This window comes from Miniopterus natalensis, chromosome 1 (assembly GCF_054644295.1).
Source record: "Miniopterus natalensis isolate mMinNat1 chromosome 1, mMinNat1.hap1, whole genome shotgun sequence".
Classification (NCBI taxonomy): domain Eukaryota; kingdom Metazoa; phylum Chordata; class Mammalia; order Chiroptera; family Miniopteridae; genus Miniopterus; species Miniopterus natalensis.
In genome coordinates, this window is record NC_142081.1 from 39,177,982 (window position 1) to 39,186,001 (window position 8,020).

The 8,020-nt window shown below is 39.1% G+C and overlaps 1 pseudogene; it reads left to right on the plus strand.

Annotated features, from left to right (window-relative positions):
* The first annotated feature begins 2,881 nt into the window (after window positions 1–2,881).
* On the plus strand, window positions 2,882–3,086 carry LOC148094096 (cytochrome c oxidase subunit 7C, mitochondrial pseudogene; annotated as a pseudogene).
* Window positions 3,087–8,020: the final 4,934 nt, after the last annotated feature.

The following is an 8,020-nucleotide window of genomic DNA, read 5'->3' on the forward strand; positions in this document are numbered from 1 at the left end:
AGGATGGTTAGCAATGAACATTTACAGCACGTAGAGATGGTATGTGGGAGACCAAGATAACAGTGAGGGGTTCTGTGGTCTCGGTGCTCTGCTGCAGTGGATGTGTCCTGAGGTCTGGAAAAGGAGATTACTTTGACATTCCAAAGACATGTTATCTTAGATGCAAAAAGACAATAGACAGGCTTACTTAAGGTAAAGATTAACCTTTGTCAAAGAAGCTACAGGCCTGGAATGTGACTAACTGCCAGGATCCACTTTCAGTTAGGAAATTTTATGTTCAGACCATCCTATGTGGTAACTTTCAGTCCCTGAGTTTGCAGGGCCTGCTATGCTGACCTCCCTTGAGCTTGTCAGGTTTAGTATGTGGTCCTTTTTTTGTCCACACTTCTTAGAAATCATCCCTTCTTTTGGCAATTATGGTTGCAGCCATGTTCCTGGAAACACGTCATCAGGTACGAAAAAGAAGTTGAGGTGATGTGGGATAGAAAAAAAGTGTAGTCATATCACCATCTTTCCCCCACAGAAAGAACTACACGGTCACACCAGCATCCACCTCACCCCATTCCCCAAACTCACCAAGAAAAACAGAGGAATCCATGTAGTGGGGACACTGCCTTGGCTCCCCTTACACACATTCATGAAGCCATATAGGCCAGCACTTCGTGCCTCTGTCTAGTCAATGTTTTAATTGCCCATTCCAATGCCCTGTCAAACTACTGCTCTGAGGAGGATCTCTCTCTGACCATTGCTGAACACTAGGGGCTATAAAGCATGCTCCTTGGTCTGAAGAAATGTGACCTGGAGGTCCAAACTGGTGTAACATCTTCAGTTCCAGTTCTTTCATAGTACTCTGAGTGTTTGCATCTACCACTAGGTATGCAAGGCCCAGTCCAAAGCAAGTGTCTTGTTCTTGTCAGGACCCATTTGTAGCCTCCCAGTGCTACCAGCATCAGTCCCACTTGCCAGCAATGTTCAGGGCTTTCTCCCCAGGGAATCTTCCCCATAGCCATCTGTGGTCTCTGCCTCTCAGTTATTAGCATTTTATGCCTCCCAGGGTGAAGGAAGATGTCTAATTTCAGCGCATATGTGCACTGTTGTAGCCCCCCAACATTCATTCATTTCATGAACCTAGGTGGCCACCTCAAGTGAGTAACCAGGATATCCACTCACTGGCTTTAATGACCTTTTGATAGTGAAAAGAGGTTCCTCTAATGGTGTTTAGTGATTTCTTAGAGTCTGTATTTGTCTGTTTGGCACCCATTAATTATAGGGCCAAACTCATAGCCAAAGTTGTTTACATCTCCACTTCGATCCAGAGCCCATACTCTGAAACACTTCATCTTTTTTTTTTTTTTTTTTTTTTGAGGGAGGGAGGGAGGGAAAAAGGGAGGAGGGGGAGAGAGAGACAGAGACAGACACTGATTTGTTGTTCTACTTTATGCATTCATTGGTTGCTTCTAGTATGTGCCCGAATGGAGATGGGACCTGAAACCCTGGCGCATTGGGATGACTCTCTAGCTGGACTATCCGGCCAGGGCCCACCTCCTTACCTTACTCTCACAGTCCAAACCAGTATTTCCCCTGACCTAAACCAACTAGGGCAGGTACCAGACAACTAGGACAGCCTCTATGCCCCAAAGCCACCAGAACCATTCAAACTAGCCAATCCTGAACTGTTTCCCCTGCCCTGCCATGCTTTCCCTAGGCTGTTCCTCTAGCCTAGGTCTTCCCCTCATTTCCCTTCTGCCTTCTGACCAACAGTGGTGCTTCTCCTTGTGAACCTGTGTGGTATAACATGTCCCCTCCTCTCAGAAAATGTAAGTAATAACCATCTTCTTTCAATGGCATTAGCTTCTAAGTGTCATCACTCAGTCACCATTATAGATTACAATCCAGGCACAAATAAGATAGGCATCGATATGTCCTGCTTTAATGCACCCCTCAAACTCCCATGGTGGTTTCCATATGGGCATCCCTTTAATCAGACAGTTTTTCATTTCCCTTCTGCCTGACCATATGGCCAGGCAATTGACCAGTGCCCATGAGTCAATAAAAACTCAAACATAGGGGCAAACAGGCAACTCAGTCCACTGAGCTGACTTGTTTTTTTGTGTGTGTGTTTTTAACCCTCACCCGAGGAGATTTTTCCATTGCTTTTCAGAGAGCATGGAAGGGAGAGAGAGAAACACTGATGTGAGAGAGACACATCAATTGGTTACCTCCAGCATGCGCACCCCGACAAAGGCCAGGGATTGAGCCTGCAACTGAGGTACATGCCCTTGGCTGGAATTGAACCTGGGACCCTTCAGTCCGTGGGCCCATGCTCTAACCACTGAGCAAAACTGGCTAGGGCTGAGCTGGGTTGTTTTGACCGTTTTTCAATCAGAGTGGCAGCCTTCCAAGCAGATGCTATCCATTCACTTTGGAATTTCCATCCATAAACTAAGAAGCTCTCTGTTGGTCAATAAAGAGCTGTTTATAGGGCACCAACCATGTTGCAAGAGGCTCCAGCAGTTCCTCAGATGGTTTCAAAGCCAGTCTTAGGCAAGAGTCTACCTGCTTGTGAATATACTAAATAACTTTTTGTATTCCCTCATAACTTTATCAAAGAACTAGAAACCATAAAAGGGGGCCAAAAAGAAATTCTAGATATGAAAAATGCCATAACCACCAAATAACTACTCAATGTGTAGAATTAATAGATTAGACAAAGCTGAAGACAGAATTAATGTACTAAAAAATAGAACTACAGAAATATCCAGATTGTATGGGCAGTCAAAAATAAATAAAATATAGAGGTAAAAGCAAGCAATACATTAAGAAAGACTAGATTTCCTCCGCTTTCAGTATCTGCACCTTTCACAGGGCTTCCAACAGTGCAATGTTGGGATATTGCATTTGGAATTCCACAACCTCTGTGGTCCATAGGAGCCACTACGAGGAGGGCACTGAATTTGCCATTTTCAGTGGAAAACAAGTGGTGGTTACTAGTTATGATGACTATGTACTTTGGATCTGGATATACCGCAGCTTTCTTTATCATAATTATGACACTAACTGCTCAAGAAATAGGATGTTTTAGTTAACCCATGAAACAAAAATGAAAAGAAGCATTTTTAGGAGGTACAATCTCACCTGGCTGGCGTGGCTCAGCGGTTGAGCATTGACCTATGATCCAGGAAATTGCGGTTTGATTCCCTGTCAGGGCACATGCCCAGGTTGTGGGTTCGATGACCACAGTGGGGGGGGGGGAAGAGGTGGCTGATCAATGACTCATTATTTATGATTCTTTTCTTTTTTCTTCTCTTCTTTCTTTTTCTTTCTTTCTCTCTCTCTCTCTCTTTCTTTTTTTCCCCTCCCTCCCTCCCCCCCTCTCTTTCTTCTTTCTTTTTCTTTCTTTCTCTCTCTCTCTCTTTCTTTTTTCCCCCTCCCTCCCTCCCTCCCCCCTCTTTCTTCTTTCTTTCTTTCTTTCTTTCTTTCTTTCTTTCTTTCTTTCTTTCTTTCTTTCTTTCTTTCTTTCTTTCTCTCTCTCTCTCTCTCTCTCTCTCTCTCTCTCTTTCTTTCAAGGACGTTTTATTTTATTTTAATATAACTTCATTGATTTCAGAGAGAGGAAGGGAGAAGGAGAGAGAGGTAGAAACATCAATGATGAGTCTTTGATTGGCTGCCTCCTACACGCCCCCAACTGGGAATCGAGCTGAATACATGTGCCCTGACCAAGAATCGAACCTCAATCTCCTGGATCCTAGGTTGATGCTCAACCACTGAGCCACGCCCGGCCAGGCACATCATTGATGTTTCTATCTCTCTCTCTCCCTCTCTGAAATTAGTAGACATATTTAAAAAAATAAAAAGAGGTACAATCTCTTTGAAAAATGTATCAAAATGTTGAACTCAGCCTACTAGATGTATTTGTAAGTAAACTTATGCATGAATCCTTAATCCCTCTTCTCTGAGATAAATGTGATAATTGAGCATGTGCATATTTTTTTATTTGGGTAATACCCCAATATCAGTTTATTGATCAAAATATGTGTGATCTAGTTTGTTTGTTGGTCTTAAATTCTGAAGTTTATATAATTTTTGATTCCTAGGTCATGGCCTGGTTTGTCATTTATGTTATAAAAGAGAATGCAAACTTGGGGGAAGAATGGCCTAACATATGTGTAATTGGAGTCCCATGCATGAAGGAGAGAGACATGAAGCAGAAACAATATTTAAAGAGATAATGGCTGAGAATTTTCCAAAGTTAATTAAAGATATCAAGTCATAGATGCAAGAATTCCCACAAACTCCCAACGAGAATGTAAAAAAGATAACTACACCTAGACAAACCATAACCTCAAACATAAAGAAAATCTTAGAACAAAAAACAATTTCCCTTCAAAGGAGTAATAATTAGAATGACATATAAATTTCAACAAAACAAAGAAGTTCAAAATTTAATGCAATAATATCCTCAGAGTGTTGAATACTACATCCAGCAGAAACACTCTTCAAGATTAAAGATGAAATAAAAACATTTTCCAACAAATAAAAATGAAGAGAATTCACCACCAGCAGATATAATTCAAAGGAAACATTAAGGATGTTCTTCAGGCAAATGGAAAAAGATATCAGTTGAAAGTTCAGAGATGCAGGAAGAAATGAGCAACAAAATAAGTAGATATATAGATATATCAAATTGATTATTGATTGTGAAAAACAGTAAGAATATTGTTTGAAGTATAAAATATATATGAAACTAAAATGTATTTTTAAAACATCACAAGTGAATTGAGGTGGATGATAAATGAAGTTAAAGTATTCTAAATCCCTTACATTATTTGGGAAGGAGGTAAAACTACAAAGTAATGTTACACTTCAGTAAGTCACAGATTTATTTGTAATCATTGGGATATACACTAACAGAATAATAAAAGAACATACAGTTTTCAAGCTAATAGAAGGCAGAAATAGAATGACAATATATATCAATCCTAACAGACAAATAAACCAAGAAATAGAATCAGACTCATACTTACATGGTTACTTAATTTATAGCAAAGGTAACACTGCAGTACATTGGGGGCAAGGATGCCCATATGAAAAAAAGAATTTGTTCCCTATCTCACATCACAAATGAAAATTAATACCAACAGGCTGCGGATCTAAATATGAATGGAAAAACAAAAGCACTCTTAGAAGAAAACATAAGAGAACATCGTCAGTCACAGCCTTGTAGAATGTGAAGATTTTAAAAGCAGGACCAAAATAATGGGCTAACTGTATAGTGAAAAATGTTAAATTGGACTGTATGTGTCCATTTCTCTTGGGTATATTTGGAAGTGGAATTCTAGGTCACATAGTACCTCTATGTTTCAACAAATTAATTTTTTTTTAATGTAAAGGAATCCATAAATAGAAGAGCAGAAATGAGTGCGACAAAAAACAAACTTACAATGCAAATGATGGTTAAAGTCAAAAGACTATTCTGTAAAGACATTAATAAAATATAAAGCCCCTAAGAAAATTGATAAAGAATAGAGTAAAAGCATGAATTACCAATATTAGAAATGAAAAAAGGACATTGCTACAGATCCTAAAGACATTATAAAGATAAAATTATGAGCAACCTTATGTCTTCAAATAAATTAAAAATTTAAGTGAGTTGAAAACTATTACTTACAAAAACCAACAAAAGAAGTAATAGAAAATTGGAATAGTGCCATATCTATTAAAGAGGTTGAATTTATAGCCCTAGCTGGTTGCTCCGTGGTTAGAGTGTTGGCCTGTGAACTGAAGGGTCCTAGGTTCGATTCTGGCCAAGGGCAACCAATCAATGTGTCTCTCTCATATTGATGTTTCTTTCTCTCTCCTTCTCTCTCTCTCCCCCTCCCTTCCACTCTCCACTCTCTCTGAAAAGCAATGGAAAAAACATCTTTGGGCGAGGATTAAAAAAAAGAAATTGAATTTATAATTTAAATCTTCCAACAAAGAAAACTCCAGTCCCAAAAGGCTTCTCTGGCATATTCTAATAAATACTTACAAAAGACAAATACTGTGATTATACATGCTTTCCAGAGAATAGAAAAAAGGAAACATACCCAAATTCAAATTATGAGGCCAGCATAACCTTGTTACTAAAACCTAACAAGGATAACAAATGAAAGGAAAAGTATAAGGCAATCTCTCTAAGCACAAATGCAAAAAATCCTCAACAAAATAACAGCAAAGTGAATTCAACAATATACACAAAAGATAATACATCCTGAAAGTCTGTGTTATTCCAAGAATGTAAGGTTGGTATAAATTTAAAAATTATCATTAAAACCTGCCATATGAGTGAGATAAAGAATAATCATATAATAAATTTTCAATAGGAAAAGTAATAAATTCAATATCCAGTGACCATCATCCATCCTCACCCAGACTCTTATGCATTCCCTGAATCTAATTCAATTTCTTTCTTCCTACTTCCCTCATCCTTCCACTGTGACGCTGGAACTCATAGTCCACCCCTGGCAAAAAGCCCTAAATCCTCAACCTCTTCTCCAAACAGTCACTTCCAGAACACAGAGCACAGAGAAAACAAAGAGTCAGTATTACTATGCTTTGTGTTATACCCCCAGCGGGAGCTAAATCAGAGTTCTCTGAGGGTAAGATTACACATATAATTTAGTCTTTGATAATTTTCACAGTGCTTAGCTTAGGACACGCAGGAGATATCCAATAGATAATAATAAGAGCTGTATTTTATGGGTTTGTATGTGGCAGTTTCTAAAATGTCTAAACACTTTACATGATATATCGGCTCATTTAATCCTTCCAATAAGGACAATTATTATTGCCATTTTGCAGATGAGGAACCAAGTCATAGGGAAGTAAAAACTTTGCCCATGGTTGCACAGTGAGTTAGTAGGGTGTCTGAGATTCAAACAAAGGGCTCAGGCAGCCCAGCCTTAAATATAAGATACTGTCAAGTGTAGACTGACTAGTTGGGGCAGGTTTATGAGGTCAGAATCAGAGACAACAATCTATGTGTTCAACAACAGCGGTTGGTTAAATAAACTGTGATAGAATCTTGTGTCGCCAGCATAAAGACGATATATATCTATATTTATAATACTGAAAGCCATTCATAACTGAAAAAAGCAAGCTAGAAAACAGTATAATAAACCTGCACACGAATGTTTATAGCAGCCTTACTCATAACTGCCAAAAACTGGAGGCAACAAAGATGTCCTTCCAAAGGTGAATGTATAAATAAACTGTGGTACAGTCACACAATGGAATATTGTTCAGTGATAAAAAGAAATGAGTGTTAATCCATGAAAAGACATGGAGGAACCTTAAAACCATATTGTTTAGTGAAAGAAGCCAGACTGAAAAGGCTGCTCACTGTATTACTCCAACTACATGACATTCTGGAAAAGGCAAAACTAGAGAGCCAGTAAAAAGATCAGTGGTTGCACCAGTCAGAGAAAGACAACAGGCAGAGAAAGGGGATTTTTAGGACAGTGAAACTATTTTCTACGATACTGTAACAGCGGATTCACGACATCATGCATTTATCAAAACTGAACTTTACACCACAGAGAGCGAAGCAAGCTATGGGCTTAATAATGCACCAATACTGGTCCATCTATTGTACCAAACCAACCACACTAATGCAAAATATTTATAACAGGGAGAACCGTGAGGGTGGTGACAGTTGGGGTAAGAGAACTGCACTCTCTCCTCGATTTTCTGTAAACCTAAAACTGCTCTAAAATATTAGTCTATTATTAAAAACAAACGGTATACTAGCACGATCCCTTTCTTGTCACTATGCCTCTGTGTTTTGGGGCATAGAAAAGTCTGGAAGGACAGAATAAAAATTAATAGCAGTTGTCTTAGAGTGGTAGGACTCATGAGATCTTTCTCTTAGTTCTACTTGTCCTTATTTTCTTAACAAAAGCATGCATTAATTTCATATACAGGAGCGAAGAGAGGAAGGGGGCCGGCCAGCCCAGCGCCGGCGCCACCGAGAACGCAGCTT